This window comes from Zootermopsis nevadensis, unplaced genomic scaffold (assembly GCF_977971745.1).
Source record: "Zootermopsis nevadensis isolate Lab colony 2312 unplaced genomic scaffold, Znev_1.0 Znev_ptg000031l, whole genome shotgun sequence".
Classification (NCBI taxonomy): domain Eukaryota; kingdom Metazoa; phylum Arthropoda; class Insecta; order Blattodea; family Termopsidae; genus Zootermopsis; species Zootermopsis nevadensis.
The window spans coordinates 1,336,778-1,357,975 of NW_028259163.1; the positions used below are offsets into that span (position 1 = coordinate 1,336,778).

The window sequence follows — 21,198 nt, forward strand, 5'->3', positions numbered from 1 at the left end:
GTGGCAGTAAGTACATCCGAAATGTCGGTAAACTACCAGATCACACTTTTCGCCTTGAGAACATGAAAAGTCACTAATTAGATTTCTGTGATACCGGTTTTTTTCGTAAAACACAAATCACGCATTTCGTGTACAGTCGAGTTTCCTTTCAGATGCATGAACCAAAGTTGCACCAATCATTACAAACAGTTAGTGTTGTCAGCCATTTCTAAATTTAATCGACACATGCGCAGATAAGTTCATTTTGCTTTTGTTCTGCGCAACTATTTTAAATGATGCGTAAAACACACCCGATCACCATATGTTAAGTATACGCGACACTTAACACTCGAAACAGCATTAAACCTTTGAATATCCCTTGGTTCAAGCCAAACCGGATGAATATTGTTACTGGGAACTCGAAGTTGGTTTCTGGATGTCAGCCAGCCAGACGCGGTAATGCGTTGTACCTACTCGATTCGACAAGTCCAATCCGGCAGTCCGTCATCTGATATGCAAATTAACTCATCGGAGTAGCATTAAAAATGCTCATTTCGTTTGCGAAAATACATCAGCTGTATAGTAGGAATCAGCCCGGTATCTCAGTCGGTATAGTAACTGACTACGGGCTGGACGACCTGGGTTCGATCCCCGGCAGGGGAAGGTGTTGTTTTTTTTTCCCTAGCCTCTACTTTCAGACCGGTCCTGCTTATAATTTTAAGACACGTTTCTGTATGTAAATAGTCTAGCTAGTGAGATACTGTAATGAATTAAAACCAGGGTTTGTCAGAAACTGCGATTTTTTTTTAAATGTTTAACCTTGATATTAGCTGTAATTTATTTCAAATATAACAAATCATCGTTGCTAAGTTGACACACTATACATGTCATAAGTAATTTTGGCAATTGAAGTAAAAAGACTTATCTTTACTCAGAGACGAGATAAGTACCGGTCAAGAGATTAAGTCCCATGACTTAGTACCGAGGATAATGGACTGGTGAGACGGTGATACATGGAGTATGGAGCAGTGGAGGGGTGGTAATTAGCTGGGGGGGGGGGGGAGACTGAATAACTTGGAGTCTATGTCTCCGCCATGAGAAGCCAGTGTCTAGCCACCTGAGCTATGATGCTACTTTCAGATAAAGCATATCTTAATGAGGGCTGTATAGGATTCTCCACACAAAAATGGTGTTTGAAACTGAAAAACGAAATTCATTTGAAATCGCGTTGACAGGGACCCCCGTGACACACTCTTGCATGCTACTTGTCCCGCCCATCTCATGGTCGTAGAGCTAATCATGTTAAACAATATTATACAAAAACACGTAACAAACGTTTAATATTTCAACTTTTGAATTATTTAAAATTCGTTATGGTTCGGAATTGTGTATCGGTGATTGTTGATTGTGTTCTGTTTTTGACATTGAGGTTCGAATTTTATAACTTTATTTACAGCGCGGAGGTGGTCCGCGTGTTATGCATTAATAATTCATCAGAGAATGGAACCGCGGGGGGGGGGGGGTTGTTTACTGCTGGTGCAATCGAATCAGGCTCCGACTACAAATATGAGAAATTTAATTACCGATTGGTCAGTCTGTTATAAATGCTGAATCAACTACTGATAATGTGTAACGTGGTATTATTGATCATGAATTGAGAAAGGCGAAACTAATCGAAAAGTTTTTTTAAAAAAAAAGCATGAAATTGTGTATCAAATCTAAAACTTCTTGACGATGGTGAAGAGTCAATTGAATAAAAATTTACTTGGATATTATCCATCGTCTAGTAATAAAACGTAAAAACGACGTTTCGGAGATGAGGCTCTATCTCCGTCTTCAGGTTCCTACTCAGTTGGGCCCACTAGATAGAGCTAATCCCTATCTCCGGTCCGAAACGTCGTTTTTTACGTTTTATATTTACTAGACGATGGATAATATCCCAGTAAATTTTTATTCAATTGACTCTTCAGAACCTGAAGACGGAGATAGAGTCCCATCTCCGAAACGTCGTTTTTTACGTTTTATATTTACTAGACGATGGATAATATCCAAGTAAATTTTTATTCAAATGACTCTTCAGAACCTGAAGACGGAGATAGAGTCCCATCTCCGAAACGTCGTTTTTTACGTTTTATATTTACTAGACGATGGATAATATCAAAGAAAATTTTTATTCAATTGACTCTTCAGAACCTGAAGACGGAGATAGAGTCCCATCTCCGAAACGTCGTTTTTTACGTTTTATATTTACTAGACGATGGATAATATCAAAGAAAATTTTTATTCAAATGACTCTTCAGAACCTGAAGACGGAGATAGAGTCCCATCTCCGAAACGTCGTTTTTTACGTTTTATATTTACTAGACGATGGATAATATCCAAGTAAATTTTTATTCAATGACATTGTGTTTTTTTTTCTCTCTCGGAATTTTCTGTAAATTACTCATCAGTTGCGGCCTCAGAGAAGGCGTTTGTTGTAATACGTTTTGTAACTTAATAAACTTTGTTCATGTGTCGGTATTAACATTTTTACAGTTATAGGGCCTGAAAATATGGTCGTCTTAGGCGAGTTAATTTCGTGAGCTGACGAAAAAAAATTAGAAAATTATTCTAATTTTAATAGCAAAGTTCAGTAGAAATAATTTAAGGAAAGGAAAATAGAATTTGTTGATGTCTGCTCCTCTGAGCTACTTACTTGTGTCTCGTTATTTTCAAATTGTTTTTATATAAAGTTCTTTGCGGGACATAGAACAATTCTGGTGTTTATTTAAAAATACATACATTACAAAATTGTTGTGAACCACCGATTCATAAATTTCGCATTTGCACAATTAGACGTAATTGTACATATGATAGCTCAACTGTAAATATTTGTGTAAATGAAATTAGTATTTGATGTTTTCTCGACGGTGAGTCAAGTATTTATGTACAAATGAAGTTTTAAAGCTCTGTCACATAAAATATATCTATTTATATAGTATATTTAATTTTATATCCACCTGGTTATTTAATCAGTAACAAATTATTTACTAATTTAAGTTGTTTACTTAACTTATAATTTAATTATCAGCCTCTTAAATTATTTATTTAGGTCCGGTGGGGGGCTTTGGTTAATTCGGTGATGAACCTTCGGGTTCGGTAAGCGATCTAGTTAGTTAGTTAGTTTGTTTTGTATTTAAATTTGTTTTTAACTGTTCATATAATAAATTATCCCATTCAGTTATTTATTATTTAATAATATTTATAGTTTATTATATATTTGATTATTTGTTTTGTTATTAATTTAATTATTTATTTGTTTAATTGTTAAATGACGCTGTCTGTAGCTCGATATACGCAAGCTACTGTATTGTGTGACCAAAACATCCATAATTCATTTTTAAGTTTTCATCATCAGTGTTACCAACTTGACGATCGCTCGAACTCCTGATGTTCAAATGTCGGTCTTGAGACCTGTTATCCTGACTGCTAATTTTTCGGTGTTTTTCTCCGTACATCCAGGCAAAAGCGAGGATGTTAACTTATATTCCTTTCGTATCCTTTTTGATTTATTACTCATTGCCTGAACAGCTGACTGCGTCGTTGAACAAACCTCACACGCGCTCCACGGTTTTCTGAGGACTTATCTCATCTCTTGTTTGTTGTGTGTTCCTATCGGTGTGTCTGTCTTGTTCTGTGAACTGAATTACTTACAGAGGCTTCCTTCCTGCCGTGTGAGTGGATGATACTGTACCCAGCTGCAGGCATTCAGTAGTCTCCTCTCGGAAAATTCAATTTTCTGCTTATCAATTCCGTTCACAGCTTTGAAACAAATGAAAGTAGCAGTTGCTCTTAACTAAACACGAACTACCTGAGATACACGACGTTCCTCAAAACTGCGTTTGCTAAGAAGAAAAGATAACTTAAAACAAGTAGATTCTGGATGCGAATAGAGAGTTATTACGATATTAGTGTAGTTAGTGGAGTACACTAAATCAGCGTTTGTCATCGTAAGGTACGCGTACCAGTGGTGGTACGCGAACTGAGTAAGAAAATCGAAAGATAATATTAATATAAGGAAGTTTTCCCAGAACGCATTTGGTTAGTGATACGCCCAGCGAAAAAGGATGAGAACCCCTGCACTAAATTGTATCAGCGCTTGGGTTAATTGCAGATTTTTAAACTGGTGTGTCGTGTTTCGATATCTCTTAAGATTTCCATTGGGTGATATTGAAGATTCTCAGGGCGGCGAGAATTAAGGTGTAACACCGTTGATCTGGTAGATGCTGACCGACGTTTCAGAGATGATCTTTTCAGTCAGAAAATATTTTGTAAAATATAAATTAACGTATACTGTCATTTGTCTGGCCTTCCGGGAAGAGTTTTGAGCAATTTTTAAATTGACTCTCACGCGAGAAAGTGTTTTTTTTTTATCGTCTTAAGTGACGTAAGAAATATGTGTCAACGAGAGTGCACTATGCCCCGTTGTTGCACTCAGTCAGAGCGTATCAGCCGATTACTATTGAGACATAAACACGTTTAGTAACTGTGGCTGGAGGGTGTCTGGTGGAGTAACGGATGGAGCACATTTTGGAACAGCAAAATCAAGAAGAAATCTTCAGATCGGTCAGAGAAACTCTGGGGCCAGGGTGAAATTACTTGAGACGCTGCGGAAGATGGGTCAATCCTTACCGCGGGCTACCTGATGGCTAGGAAGTCGTTGAGGTCAAGGGACCATGCACGATTAATTTCGCTTACAGACATTTGTGGGCAGTATTGGAAGTAGAGAGTGACTGAAAAGGCTTGCTGAATCTAAGTAGCATTTGAGGTTTTCAGGGCGGGAGGTCGGAAGAAATTTGTCTTCTGGGTTGAGCGCTGTCTGGTTCAGCAACGTTTCAGAGGTCCTTGCTGCCTTCGTCATCAGTGTGATCCTCTCAGAAGCTGCAACCCTAAAGACAATCATCTTCTACTTAGCTCAGTCAAATCCTCGACCAATTTAAGAAATCTTCAGAATTGTTTTACATATGTCTTAATATCCAGTGCGTTTTAAAACAGATGTGACTGTAGTTTCTTAGTTGATTAATGACAAGCATTTTGCAAACAGTTTTTTCTTTTAATTTAATTACGAATTTCCCTTATTGTTCTCTGTCCTCTCATAATAGACTATTACTTTATGAAACATCCGCGGATTCGTGGATGTGGTATTTGGCGGACAGAACCCTGAACGTCTGAAGACAAGACGCGAGGTCATGTCATACGTAATCCAGACTGCTGTCTGATTGGCCCTGGGAGGTTCAACTCTACAACCGGTTCTTTGTAACAGAGGATAAACGAAAGAACGACATAACGGATGAGTGATGTGTAAAATCCAAGCTATTTCTTGAAAACTTGAGTAGCTGATGGCTTGGTCACAAAATTCCCGGAAGACAGGTTACTGCGTTCTGATGCTCTATCCAGAGCCAGTTCAGTGAATATTTTCAGTGCTTGCCGAAACGTCGGAATTTTTTTTTTTAAAACTTCACCGCGGTTTATACCCGAAACATGCAAAGTAGCAAAATACTCCTTTAAAATTCATTTGCCTCCTTGTCTTGTGTGTGGAACTATTACAAAAACCAGAGAACTCATTATCATTTGATTTTATATTGGGAATTGCACACAGTATCTTAATACATTCCAAGTTTGGTTGAAACCGTGCAGTAATAACATACATGCATGCAGCGTAACCCGTTAAACATTTATCGTAGGTAAAATATTACGACAAAAGGTTAACAGAGGAGAATTTAATTCTCGGTTTACGTCAGTACTTTATTCAAAAATGATTTTTTTTTCGAGATAATCATTGAAAAATTATTTTTATTGTCAACCAATAACGTAATTTAGGATCGTCGGCTCTATTTAATGAATTTCCTATCGAGTTATTGTATTTTGAATTTAAAAAAAAAACTAATATCAGATTAAATATAATTACATAAATTTTTCGTGTTATAGCTGTACATAATGGGAACAATTCGCGTTTACACACTGAATCCGTTAATGATAATAATCTATAAAATGAAATGTATTTTTGGTCAGGCTCGAATATATAACGAAAATACACGAAACATATCGAGGCTGGCTTGCCATCACAAATAATAATTGTTAACGAGGGTCATTAGTACATTACTGTAGATAGAAGGAAATTTTGTGTTGAAAATTCAGAGTAGCCACCCTAAAAAAAAAACACATCGTCTTGCAAAAGACGTCTCAGCCAAGGGCGAAGGAATACACATGAGACTTAATGCAACTTATCAGACGTTTAAAAGTATCTGCATACCCAACCTGAACATGAATTCGTCTGTTCAGACAGTGAACAGGTTTCTTTGTTCCCTGCAATTCCCCGAAATCAGACACTGAATCAACACACAGGACCTCGTGTAACAGCTGTTACGTCCCACGAAACACTTCAGACATCTGCATGACCAGTCGTATAACCTCTAACCCCTCGCCCCCTGCACTATACATGGGACGTCATAGAGTAAAAGTAAGAATGACCTTGACCTGTCGGCGACCTCAAAGTTAGGTTGATATGGTCGCTCAGATACTTACAGTTCAGCAAAAAGATGTGAGATATATTTGTCTGTGACCTTGAAAAAGTAACTTACTATATTTAACAAAATCTATGGTTGATAATACCGTGGACCTTATTGAGGCTTCGATATGACCTTGAGCTACACGTGGCCTCATTTTGACATGTGTATGGTCAATCATTTATTTACCATTTGGCAAAAATAAGCTTGAAATTTCGGGTGTCTTAAAATTTAGTAACGACTCCACAGCCCTTGTGCTGACATCTACGAGCCGGTACAGGGTTCGTGTCCCGTTGTCGTTGAGCCGAACAAAACTAACTGAATAAAAGCGAGCATCGAAAAAAAGCACCATTTGTTAATAAAGAATGGTTGTCAACTTGTATTCCACTAGGTAATGAATTTGTAAATGAGTTTGATATCCGTTGTAACATGTGTCATCGTAGTTTTCGCGGTAATAGAGGATCATTTATAATGAATCGTATCACGTGTCTCGTACCCTAAACTAGACGGTGGCAGAATTTTAAATTGTCCTTCTTCATACGTCAAATTCTGGTTTGCTCCCAGGACAACCCACGTGGTATTTACGATAGACGACGTGGAGCTGGGACAGGTTTCTCTTCATGATCTTTCGGTTTTCGGGCTTCCCCTGTGTTTATCATTCCACCGCTGCACCGTATTCACTCTTATATCATCTGGGGGATGGACAAAGGGGCCATCGCAGTAGCAACAAGTGACTAGGAACGGGTTTGAATCTGAAGTGTTCATCAGTGGTGTACCGCGGCACACAAGTTGAGAAACACAATTTAGACCAAGAGCATATGATGATAAATTGAGGGTATTTGTTTGTAAAAGCGAGAGAGAAATTGTCGTGCCATGGACCGGAAACCCTACAGCTTAATTCCTTCTGAAGTGTTCAGACTGCCCCTTCGACTAGTGACATTCTGACGGCTTTGTGAGCGCAGGAACTGGTGTGGACGCCTTAAACAAGCCGCTCGCCCGCGTTAATTGAGGTGGAGTGTTCTCTGTACCCCACCCTACGTCCCCAACGGCGACCAGATTTGCTGACAAGTAGCTTACAATAGATTAGTACCTACTGCTCGCGCTTTAAAGTAGTTTATTTCGCTTTGTTTCGTAATAACGAGGCTAGAATTAAGGTAGATTCTTTTCTCTTCATAATTTTCTTTTCAAGATGAAATATAAAGTTATTTTCGTAGCTGAGCACCAAATTGTCCAAGCCTAAGGTGGGGGCGTGGTGATAAATACCGTCTCTAAAGCTCGGCTTTAGACGGATGTCTTAGTGTGACGCTCGGGCAGCTTTAACCTCAGTTACAACTGCACATAATAAAATACTTGTTTGGAATAGGATTCTGTGCTTTGACTGACTTTTAACATGTAACATTAAGAACACATGGTTAGGGCGAATTGAAATCCGACCAAAAAAATGGTCTTCATTGTATCCGGGCAGATGACGTTTATTCGGCCTGTCGGTAGCATTTGTGACGTCACGTAACGTCATTCCGCCATATTGTATGTCAGCGCGTATAGATTCTTGACAGTGAAAATCCCTTCCTCTCGACGACTGTGAAATCTCTGTCGATATCAGATCACGGTCTTCTGTTTGGCGCAAAATTTTTTCAAACGAATACTGAACTACATTTCCACGCTGATGCAAGTGGGGGTAATGTTAATGTTGCTAATAAAACCCCTAATTTTATCCTAACTAAAGTAACTCAGTGGAACAGAGTCCTTCGATCTGTCGTTGAGCTCAGATGGTAAAGATGTTCTTCGCATTTTATTATGGAACCCTAAGATTCATTACCGTGTCCGCAAGAGACCGCCACCGGTCCCTGCCCTTATCCAGATTAATTAAACCCACAACCTGACCCCATTGATGTAAGATACATTTTAATATTATCCTTTCATTTACGCTTAGTACTTCCGAATGGCCTCGTCTAACCAAAAATGTGTAAGAAATTATCATGGCACGTGCGTGCTAAACACCACCTTTCACACCCATCCAAAACGAAAAGTAATATTTATTTTAATTTTAATCGTCAAGAATTTTGGAAGCTGATTGGGAGAAAGTATTTTTATTTTAATATTTTATTCGGCCGCGTTTTATTACACATCGGTTTACCTTCAAAAATTTTGAAGTGTGACATAACTGGTTCAAACGACACGGTCAATTTTTACAAGTACCAACACTGAAGTATCTCATTAATTCGCATTGAATAACCATGAAATAAAAAAAAATATATTAACAACTGTTCAACTTTAAAGCATCAATTTGAGGTCTATATTTTGTGCATTTAGATTAATGGATTATTGAGCGAGGTTTGGGTTGAAGGGCTCAAGGCAAATTAGTGGTTTTAATGTTTATTTAACTCTTTGGAGCACGCAATTCATCAGAATGATATTTTTTTTAAAAAAAAAAAAAACTCGTCTCCATGACAACGATCAGCTGTTTAATAGTAACTATATGTGAAAATATATTTTTTTTCACTCTCAGAATTGCGTAAAACCCATAAATAAGTTCACACAATTGGATGAAATTTAGGCATTTGTATCAAATCTGCTTGTATTATAAAATTTGTACAAGGTAAATGTAATAATACATAAAAAAAAATTATTTTGATTTAACTGTGACCAATTTCGTTTGTGGTAACTTACATGTAGGTTTAATAGCGCCGAAATATCGCATTTAAAAGAGAAATTAACAATAATTTATTTGCTTTATTGTGTTAAATTTTTTTGTGGTTACAGTAAACCGGAGAATTTCTTAACCATCGAAATTTCTTTGGACATTCTGTGTGTTGGATTCAGTAAATATTTACATTTAATTTTTAAATGTTTTATAAAGTGTTTACGCTGTTATTTTAATTCACAAACAGACATTTATATTTTATATACGTAGTTTGATACTGTTTACTGTGGAGGGCGAGTGTATAAGATGTAATATATCTTGTCTTGTTGCGAGATGAGTACAAATCCCTTGTTTCAGATTAGACGCCTTCCCGATCTATGCATGAGAACTTCCATCAACTGTAATTATGCTAATGTTTTCGTGTTACAGCGGTCAGATAAGCAGTTACGATTATCCGCAGGAAATAGCCTGGAGGATATTTCCTTCCTCAGAGGAGTAAATCCTCATCCTTCGTCCTTATTTCGCTATTCCCGTTCTTTCCTTACACTCTCCTCTCACTTTCATCGTCCTTGTTAACAGTTGTTGTATAACAAATAAACACGTACGCACCTATTCATTTAAAAGTCACGACCGCTTAGTTAGTCATCAATAACTTGCCAAGGTCATGATGTTTTAAACAACTACAATCGTGCATGTGTGATTTTGGTGGCGATAAAAATTGTGCATTTTTAATTACCGCCACGCGTTTGAAGAATTTTTCTTCGTATCTGGCGTTCGGACTGTTTTAAAAATTTTAGGTCGTAATTATTTCTCAGCTTCGCCGATTACGAAATAACTTTAAAAGACCGGGAAGTGAAATATGGTAATTAACAATTTTCTCGCGTGCTCGCAGCGAGTGACCTTTGACATTTGTTACCTAGGCGCCGTAAGCTACAGGGATGTGATAAGTTCCTTGGGAGTTAATGGGCGCTGTGAAGTTCTCGGTTTTATGCGATCAAGGTAAGGAGATTGTTAATAGGAAAACCATAAAGATATCGATGTTATTTAGACGTGACTGAGGGTAACAAAGTATCACAAGTCAGGCTTTTCAACCACGAGAGGGTCTCCAAACATTGATGTCACTAATAAAACCGAAACTAATCTTCAGTAATCTTCCGCTGTACCCGTTCGTTAAGTTGTTAGATTTAGTGTCTCGTAGTTGAAATTTCTTAACACTTAATAAGACATTAACACTCCCTGTTTGACACTTTCGCTGTCATTTTCGACTATACTCGTTGACACGTATTTTTAGCATTGAAACCTCGAGGACATTTATTATCATGCTGATGTTACAATATATTAACTGGATAATGTATTCAATGATTTTGAAACGTGGAGTGAAATTGTTATCGACACTGCATCAACTATACAAGACGACGCAGAAGTAAATTGCAAGTGTTTGAGAGGTTACGTTAGGTTAGGTTACGTTAGGTTAGGTTAGGTTACGTTAGGTTAGGTTACGTTAGGTTAGGTTAGGTTACGTTAGGTTAGGTTACGTTAGGTTATGTTACGTTAGGTTAGGTTACGTTAGGTTAGGTTAGGTTAGGTTACGTTAGGTTAGGTTACGTTAGGTTAGGTTACGTTAGGTTAGGTTAGGTTACGTTAGGTTAGGTTACGTTAGGTTAGGTTAGGTTACGTTAGGTTAGGTTACGTTACGTTAGGTTAGGTTACGTTAGGTTAGGTTAGGTTACGTTAGGTTAGGTTACGTTAGGTTAGGTTAGGTTACGTTAGGTTAGGTTAGGTTACGTTAGGTTAGGTTACGTTAGGTTATGTTAAACGAAGAAGGTCAAAGCAGAGAACAGAAGAAGAAAGAAAGAAATCACAATGTATAAGAAAGACGAAGAGAGGTGATAAAGGCAGGACGAGGAAAATAAAGAAGAAAAGAAATGTGTCATAAAGCGAAGATGATAGAAGAAGGAAATTACGATAAGTAAGAAGGCTTAGAAGTGACGAAGGATAAAAGATGAAATAAAGGTAACAAAAAATTGAGAGAAAGGGGTAAGAGAGAAGAATATGATAACTAGAAGAAAGCAGAGACACGAGGATGAGTCGATAAACAAGTTGTAGGCGCCAGCAGAGGATGGACGGGTAGCATACTCAGCAAGGCTGACGACCGACCACGTGATGTGGGCTGAGACGAAGCCCTCGAGCGTGTCACAGTCTGGTGATAAATTGATGACACGACCAGAAACCGCTGAGACGTTGGACAGTTTAGCGAAGCGAGAGAGGCAGGAAGACAAGTGCGTAATTCAGGTCATCAAGTTCATTGCAGTGGCGGATCGCGTTGTCAATGGCATGGGGGCACAGAAGAAATACGTACAGAATTTTTCTTGAAAAACATTTTTTTTTAAAAAATTTAACTCTCGGATGATGTGGACGATGGGACGACGATTTTAAAAGGGCTAAAAAGTGTACTCCTCGCAGTACAGACGTTCCAGATGTGTTCTTCCGCAGCTAAAAAGCGTAATCATTATTTTTTAAACACAAAACACTTTTATTACTACTCTGTTTTACATTCATATTAAGACAGTAAATCATAACAATTCCTTCTAATAAGCGTTTTATATGTTATTTCCGTCAGCATTAAATATAATTAACGTTTTCAGGAATATATTATACGCATTCACCAGCTAACTGCCCTCCCAACACTTGTGAATCTTTATTACTTCTGGCTCTGTGTACAACGCTAACGCTTATTACCAGCAAATTGCTTTGCCCCTACGTGTTTTCAGTAATACCAACACAACAGCCTTGTTTTCACAGTACCTTGTGCCTCGTAGTGTACGAAGACATTATTTCTTGTGCGTATGAAAGTTTCAGTGAATTCAACTGTCATACTTGACGTAACGATCCATGAGACTGTGGGAGAAACAATGTGCTATACTGCTTGTTTTTACTAGGGGGCTCTGCCCCTACCAGCTTCGCCCATCAACCACGCCGAAGGGCTTACGTACCCCCCCCTCATGTCTGCCCCGTTCATTTTACTCCTCTTTTGTGTTTTCCCACATTTCAGGGATTTAGGGACGAAAAATTAGGGACATGAACAACAGTCATGAGAAATTGTCGTCTTTTTTTTAAAAAAGTTTTAAACGCTAGCTCACCAGTGTTCATACAATTCACGTGTTGTGATTATTTTAGGAACGCGGTTAAGTCCTTTGTCCACAGTGTTAATTTTGTCATATTAAGGTACATTTTTCTAAGCAAGTACAAACCCTAGATTCATGATATTTGGTACAGTTGTAGGAAGTAGCTTTCTATACCGATTGATTTTTTTATTCTCATTGTGATATAATTGTAAACAAATTTGTTACAATGTTTGTATGTTTGTTTGTTTTTTGAAAAATTAATTTGAAATATTTCTGACAGAAAATATTTAATAACTTTATTTTTTGGTTAATATTGTCTAGATAGTGGAGTTTGCCATCTGCCCTTATTAAAAAAATCAGTTTCATCTAGCGAATTTTTTCCCAAAATACGCATTAACTTATCTGTCGTCTTAGAGTAGCTTCACTAATAACTTGAAGCAAAGAGACAACTCCGAAGTCTTAATCTTACTGGAATGATAATATTAAAACGGATTAAGATGGATGTTTTGGGGGAGGTTGTAGCGCCGTGTAGTCTGGTAGAAGTTTACCAACTGCTTTTGGACGACATTCTGCATTTTCACATCTTTCTTAGAAAGTCAGAGAGAAAGTGGAAGAAATGTTTTCAGTGTCTGTACTTTGAAAGAAATGTTTTTTTATTGTGGTAGATTCCTAACATTGTCCACAGGATGACTCAGAAACGCGTTAACACGAAACTTAAGTCTGTGGAAGTAACTTAAAAATAATAATCTAATTTTTTACCCTCGTGTTAGTTATAAAATTACGAAATGGTCGAATTTGTAGCATTTATTGCTATGTTGTTGTTTTTTTGTTTTCCCGTTGCCAGTTCGTTCTTTTTATGCAGAATAGTGATAAAATATGCGTGCTTTTTTTTTCCAATGACGCACTAGTATTCGTAAATACAGACCGAATAATTGGTAACGTTTTAAATAACGCAGTTTCAAATTATCTTCCTAGATTTTCTGCTTAAATGGATGAAATTCTTTATGAACATCCATATGACGTTTCATGGACAGACCGTGAAAGCTTTAGGTTAATAGACACTCATTGCCCCCAGGAGACATATTGCAATTTGTTATGGGCCCAAAATTCTAAAATTTGCTGGCCGGTATTAATATCTCCTATCGTTTCCATAGCGATAATAGACAATATATGATTATTTTTATTTTTACGAGCTTCCAAATGTGAAATGAATTTTAGGAACCTTTTCAGTTTCTCTGTATAATTGCCCACTCTCACACGTCTCGCACAGGGTGTACAAAAGAACTTCATAAAAGTGATGCAGGAATGAAAAAAAAAGCTGATAATAACTGATCGACAGTCATCTTTTGAAGAATGGCCATGCTACATATAGTTTGCCCTTTGAGGCGTATTGGTAACTATATATACCACCCGAGTTAGAACGCTGGCCTTGTAATCCTGGGGTCTCGGGTTCGATTCCCGGCGGTGCCCGAATTTATAACTTGTGTTGGGCAAGGCCGTGGTCTGGGCAACACGGAGTTTTCCTCCGTGGCATCCCAACAATTACTCCATTCACACACAGAAGAAGGCAATGGCACACCACTTCTGGATCATCTGCCAAGAACGTATATGAACAGGTCCCAGTCCGAGAAGAGGATGGAAGGGTCCTGTTCATATGGACCTGTCGTCAGACAGAACACTACATAATAATAAGATGAGGTGGTCTAGCGGATAGAACGCTGGCCTTGTAATCCTGGGGTCTCGGGTTCGAATTTATAACTTGTGTTGGGCAAGGCCGTGGTCTAGGCAACACGGAGTTTTCCTCCGTGGCATCCCAACAATTACTCCATTCACACACAGAAGAAGGCAATGGCAAACCACTTCTGGATCATCTGCCAAGAACGTATATGAACAGGTCCCAGTCCGAGAAAAGGATGGAAGGATCCTGTTCATATGGACCTGTCGTCACACAGAACACTAAATAAATAAATAGTATTTAAGTGTTTCATTTGATTCTCAGATTAAATTTTTCGATTATTTTCTCAAACAGCGTTAACCAATTTAACGTTGTCATGGATACGCGTTTGTAGTTTCGTTGAGGCCTTAAATGCTATTTATACGAGCTTCTGACTTCTCGACGTTGGCTTACAGGAGGCCGCTGTGTTCTGCTGCGTGCTCGATAATCATCCGCTGTGTTGTTATATAAAACCTTGGGTTCTGTGCTTAAGTTGCGTCCAGACACGCGAAGAAATGCTAGCGGCCAGTGAAATTAGAGCTGATAGAGCAAAGCAGCCCGGTTGGGGAAATTTATACCCAAATTACTCTCTCTCGTTCTCTGTAGGAAGAAAATAAAAGATAAAGGGCAGTTTTGTGGGCCGGCCCTTTGCAACTCACGAATCTGTCAATCACAAAAGAACAGGTAGCTATCTGCACGTAAATGAAACGGGGGATGACCTCATGACCTCACCAGAGGTAGAATAAAAACTCCAGGCTAACACAGTCTTTATTGAAAAGCTGATAGTTATTCAGTCGGTAAAGAAATTTCCAACTTTTTAATGTAACCCGCTGCCCTGTACTTCTTTTAAATTATATACAGGATGATCAAAAAGTCGCTTGCACATACGCCGTAGGTGACACACGTGATTTGTGTGTGTCGCGTGACAGCTACCGTCCATCTACCGGGACACGTGCGTTCTTACAAGGTACTCAGGGACTTTTGAATCACCCTGTAGTAGAGTAAATTTCACAAAAATATATACGAAACTATGCCTATTTCTTGTTTCTCGTAATAATGTTTTTTTTTTTTCAAATCTCGATAAAAGTTATTCTTGTTCCAAACCAATGTAACTTTTACTGAAGTTCTGAAAAGATATGACAGCAGTTCTAGCCCAGTGTCTTCTGTTCTTGGAGTTCAAAAAGGTAAACCCTGGTTTCTTACACCGAAGGTAGCTAGTGAGAAAGTTCTCGAGGTTAATATCTGCCGAAGTATAAAGCCGACCAATTAGAACAATGCAATGTCCTAGCTTTTGGCACTGTTATGAGGGTAGATCCACATTTTATTAAAGGGTACTTTTAATAAAATGAAGGGAAGTGGGTTTTTTGGAGGAAAAGCGTAATAAATTTTGCTTCAGGACAAAATTTTATTACGTCGCTACGAGAATTAAAGTACGAAAAGTTTAATAAAATTACTCGAACATTTTCGTTTCTGAACTAAATTATGTTAGTGAGTCCGTTGTAATTGATAAGACATCTGGCCTGTTTACTGTGTCTGAATCATGTTCCTTTCTCTTAATAAAGTAATAATTAAGTTACAAAGTTCAATATACATTCCATCAACTTCACTTCGGGTGTAACAGAAACTTTTAACTTTACTGTATCCTCTGAACCATCCCAGCATCAGTTGTAATGTCTGTCAGACTTCCATAGAACGGAAATAATTCATGGAGACGCCGCGGTCTACGAGCTATTAAAAGGTACGTCCTCACCAGAAGCCTATTTAAAGTGTCCGCCTTAACCATCTACATCCAGTTCTACCAGCGTGATATCTGTTGTTACCCGGGGTTTTTAATTGTGTTGAGATCAAAAAATATTTGTGGTTTCTGCACCAAATAAATCGACAATATCTCGAATGGTGAACCGTTTCTTGTGACGCGTCTTATATTTCTACAGAATGCCCCAGAGAGATGTATACTCACATTTAATGAATAAAATAAAGACTTTTAATAAATTAACGATTACATACGTCAGCATCGGCATTTGGTGTGTTATCGAGTTTTTTATTTGTAGTGTTCTGTCTGACGACAGGTCCATATGAACAGGATCCTTCCATCCTTTTCTCGGACTGGGACCTGTTCATATACGTTCTTGGCAGATGATCCAGAAGTGGTTTGCCATTGCCTTCTTCTGTGTGTGAATGGAGTAATTGTTGGGATGCCACGGAGGAAAACTCCGTGTTGCCTAGACCACGGCCTTGCCCAACACAAATTATAAATTCGGGCACCGCCGGGAATCGAACCCGAGGCCCCAGGATTACAAGGCCAGCGTTCTAACCGCTAGACCACCTCATATTATTATTATTTAGTGTTCTGTCTGACGACAGGTCCATATGAACAGGATCCTTCCATCCTTTTCTCGGACTGGGACCTGTTCATATACGTTCTTGGCAGATGATCCAGAAGTGGTTTGCCATTGCCTTCTTCTGTGTGTGAATGGAGTAATTGTTGGGATGCCACGGAGGAAAACTCCGTGTTGCCTAGACCACGGCCTTGCCCAACACTAGTTATAAATTCGGGCACCGCCGGGAATCGAACCCGAGTAGGTGTTCTAAATGACCACCGTCAGATTCGTGGCGCAATTGACAGGCAGCCACCAGAAACCAAATGACGAACTGACAAAGCGAAAGATTTCTGAGAACGTATTTGAAATTTCCTCATCAACGATGTTTTATTACGGATGTTCAGTGGGTTTTTTTTTTAATATCAGTACCACGCCAAGATGTCGGTAATTGTGAACAACGCGTGTTCAGACTTTCCAGCGTTTCGCTGTTATTTATGTTGTAAAATGAGTGACATGTGGGTGTCCCTTCATATCAAAGCTCGCTGCTGTCTTACGTTCTAGGAATCGCTATTCACGCCCGGAGTCCGATGAAACACTTCTCTGTCCTCGGTAACACGTGCTACGCCTGTGAAATGATGCTGTCTCCTCGGGTCACTGAATTGAAGGACGTTGCTTACAGCATCGTCCTGGAACACCGAACGAAGGCGTCCTCATATAACTAACTACGTTTCTAAAATTAATGAACTGACGGAGTCATATGAAGTTCTCGTGTTGCGATTAATAAACCATCAGAGTCGGAAGTTGACAGAATGACGTCATAGTGTCAGGTTATAGTTACTTTATTTTAAGAAAATCCCAAAGTTAAAAAGGAGAACGTATATATTGGACACTTTCCTGAACGAGTCTGATCAAATTTACACTCTGATACTCGAATTATTCATTTTAATATTATCCTTAATATCAGAAATTCGATTCTGTCTGTTGCCACCACGCCTAATCCACACCCACCTCATTTCTAATCCGCGCACGGTGTTGTCTAACTTGTACGTAGTTATTTTTGTTGTTGTTGTAAGCGACACATCCGCGTTGTTTCTCGCATTCCTTTTCCAATTTCTATACGTGAAAGTGGAATTCGATCCGCCACTGCGTCTCTGTAACTTTTTCTCGCAGTTTGCGAGAACAGTGCGAAGCGCCTGACAATGGAACAAGTTTGGACCCGGAGACGAAAATTGGCTGCGAAATTCAGAAAATATCGTCACCAGGACGTACTTACGTAGACTACCTGATAAACTCGGTGAATACAGATGAATGCGTTGTGATGTGAGCTCTAAAGTTCACAGGACGACGTGTATAAAGTTGAATTTATTCTGGGACGTTGCGTTGTGTACTGTGATAGACGTTTACCGACGTTTCTGAGCTACTTACTACCGACCAAGACAGTAAGCACTTCTGAAACGTCGACGAAATTCTACAGCAGCACCCCGGAAGACACCCACCGTTGAAGGTAAAGTCGTCCCTTGATACCGTGTGTCGAATGGAGGCAAAACTCCACGTATTCTTGACCTTGGCAGGAGACGGAGGAGAGTGGCCACCTTCACGCTACGTCTCCTTTACCCCCCCGCAAATAAACCGTACCAGCGCTTTGGTGACGAGTCTACTATACGCGGTGCGTACGGGAGATATCTCAGCTGCGAAAGCCATACGTTACCCGGTAGATGTCAGAACATCTGGGCGACTACAATGAGCGGGGTATGTTGTTAGGATGTGCATATAAAGTTCGTGAGGAAAACGTTTACTTGGAAGACCTAGAAGAAGATGAATATCTCTGTGGACTCTGAGGCCTGGTTTTTTTTTTACGTCGGTGAGAGTTCATAAATGTCAAATGTATCGAAATGCTTACGGTTATGGCAAGGGTGTATCTTTATATGTTGTTCACAACGTTTCGACTGATCCCGCTGACTCCATTTTCAGGGTAAGTCGAGGATAGGAAGTAGACGAAAGTGGGCAGTGACACTTGCCATTTCGCGGTGTTTAAACTTCGCGTTCCGCTTCCAGAGTGTCGACTGTGCTAACTTGCTGATTAATATGTTTCTTGCACCGGCCTGGGTCCCCGGACCACAGGTTGTGACATCAGACACATTGTCACGCGGTACCTCAGAGACATTTTGCTGATGTCTGCATGCTGGATGTAATGTCTTCCAGACTCATTGGGATTCATCCGAAGAGGTGTCGAGACGGGGGGGGGGGGTTGTACGGTCGGGCACCCACTGCACACAGGTGTGTCGAAGGCAGTCTGCCGGAAAGGGAGTCAACTTCTTGTGTACTTCATTTACGACGCATTGTGCAAATAAAACACTTTCTGGCCGTCTTGGTGTCTGTAAAGCGAGACACAGGATCCACCATTCTTTGGTGTAAAAAAAAAAAAAAAGAACGTAGATGAACCATAGTGAGGTCTTTCAGAACCTTCCGTGTCCCTGAAGAAGTGAAAATCGGGCATTAACCCTTTGAAGCCGAAGATCGTCTTCATAATATTTACGAATCCAGACCGTACCGCGAAGAAAACACTTCACTTAACCATTAGAAGTCGAATCAGGCGGTACCACATAAGATTTAACAAAAGAACATCCCGGTCAAAGCCTTAAGACTCAAAAGTCTTGTCTAATCTGTTACTATAACAGTTCCAGTTTCTCGGGAAGTTAAGTCTGTATTCTGTTCAAGAAATGCTGAGAATTGTCGAGATCTGTGACGAATTTGGTTTCTGTCCCGAGTCCTTTCAACACCCACACAACCACATTTATCTAATATCCATTGAAATATCAACTTTCCACAGACACTCACATGCAGCAAATTTTCTTATGCTGAAAAACGCCGTTTCTGTTCCAATCGATGTCTCCAACAATATCCTAAAGTATTGTACGATAATTTTGAATCACCCTGTACATATCATGGATAATCACGTTAACCCATGTCGAATAATTTATCGTAACCTATAAAATAATTCGGTGAGTATTTTCATATGTTACAGGCTGTTCATTTGTGTATAATTAATAATTCTGTTCATGTAATTTCTCATTATATTGTTTATACACGTGCTGAAAGACTTGACTTCACCGCAAATTAGTTCCACGTATTTTATGATCTAGCGGATGTCGACTGTTGTATTTGACTCCTTCTTCCTATCAAAAATATCGCGAATCGATCGACATCGATTGTGACTGAGTCCTTGACGTTTCGATTATCAATTATTTATGAACTGAATTATGCTAAAGTGAAGGAGACGGACAAATGTTAAGGATTACAAAAGTCCAATTGGATTATTGACTTTCTTCAGGACGTATATATAGCCATTCTGAAACAAATTGATATAAATTACGGTACACGAAAAGTTTCCCTTTGTCGCTGCAGGTTTAATAAATGGGTGTTTTATGTCAGTCACAGTGAAGTTTGACAGAAGTTGATATAATGAGTTGAAATATACGCGTTAAGGACATTGACGAATGGCCCAGAAAGGAGACTACAAAGCTCGGTGCACACACGCACATTATCGTCCACGTGCGGATTATCAGCTGCTTGCTCGGATATCTATCAGTGATGTAATTCGGTGTAGTCTGAGGTTCTCAAGAATCACCTTTTTTGAAATTGCTCTAAACTGTTCTGAGACTACATGTTGCTTATTTTGAACATAACAATTAACTCGACATTGTTCACACCAATGGTTTATCTGTCAATTTTCATTAATTGTAAATATTTAATTAAAGATTATGTACAGGAAACTGTCTTGGCCTATTTTAAGGTACGATAATACGCCGACCTGAAAAGGATTGTAAAAAATTGACTATAGAACTTTATCGTCACCACTGTTCCATATTTTAACCTAACCTAACCTAACTTAACCTAACCCAACCCAACTCAGTCTTAACCTAACCTAACTTAACCTAACCTAACCTAACCTAACTTAACTTAACCTAACTTAACCTAACCTAACCTAACCCAACCCAACCTAACCTAAACTCACCTAACCTAACCTAACCTAACTTAACCTAACTTAACCTAACCTAACCTAATCCAACCCAACCCAACCTAACCTAACCTAACAAATTTCAAAAGATTATTTAAATGTGAAGGCAACCACGGTCAGATATTGCTTGAGTGATTCTGGTCTCAACTGTCTCGTGCTACTGACGAGGTATGTCGCTTTGCGTTTCGATCAAGGAAAGAAAAGTTTTCGCCAGCTTTTAAATTTAAAGGTGCACCTGGCGGTATACTACAGAAGCTAGAAAGAATCCGCCCTAAGCGGAGGAACGCAAATTTGCCACTGACTCCAATGTCAGGCCTTGCCAAAGTTCCCTCGTGACTCAAGAGGACTGGTCCTCAACTTTCCTTTGTTTTTTGTAACCCTTTTAACATTTCCCATTAAACTCGCATCTCTGGTACATTTTAAATCGAAGGTAGGGGCCAGTTTCACTTTGAAATATACGACGCAGTAGGACGTAGACAGAAAAAACCTGAAAAGCTTTAGCAAACACAAAACTACATTACTTCTATATACAGGGTGTTTCTTAAAATTCTTAAAATATCGTGTTATTATACACTTCTTAGTCAAAACAACCAACAGATGTAATGACAACAGGCATCATGAAAAGTTTGTTTTAATGTTTCAGAGGTCCTTGCTGCCTCCATAATCAGGGTGATTAGTAACATGACGCTGCAACCCAGAAGGCAACCATCTTCGACTTCATCGCTGTGAGAACGTCGAATCATGTTAAATGAAGTGGGAAGATTCGAACCGGGTACGTCTGGAATCTGGATGAATCACCGACAGCCACTTACCTGGTCTCTCAGTAAAGGTATAGTTGATATTTTTAAACGA

General features: G+C 39.0%; 1 protein-coding gene across 2 annotated transcripts in view; it reads left to right on the forward strand.

Annotated features, from left to right (window-relative positions):
* Nucleotides 1-21,198, forward strand: part of ed (hemicentin protein echinoid) — a 289,516-nt gene that overhangs the window by 92,849 nt on the left and 175,469 nt on the right. For both annotated transcript variants that reach the window (XM_087359442.1, XM_087359443.1), the window contains one exon: nucleotides 20,990-21,175. The gene's annotated coding sequence lies outside the window, so the exon portion shown is untranslated. The remainder of the gene's footprint in view (nucleotides 1-20,989; nucleotides 21,176-21,198) is intronic.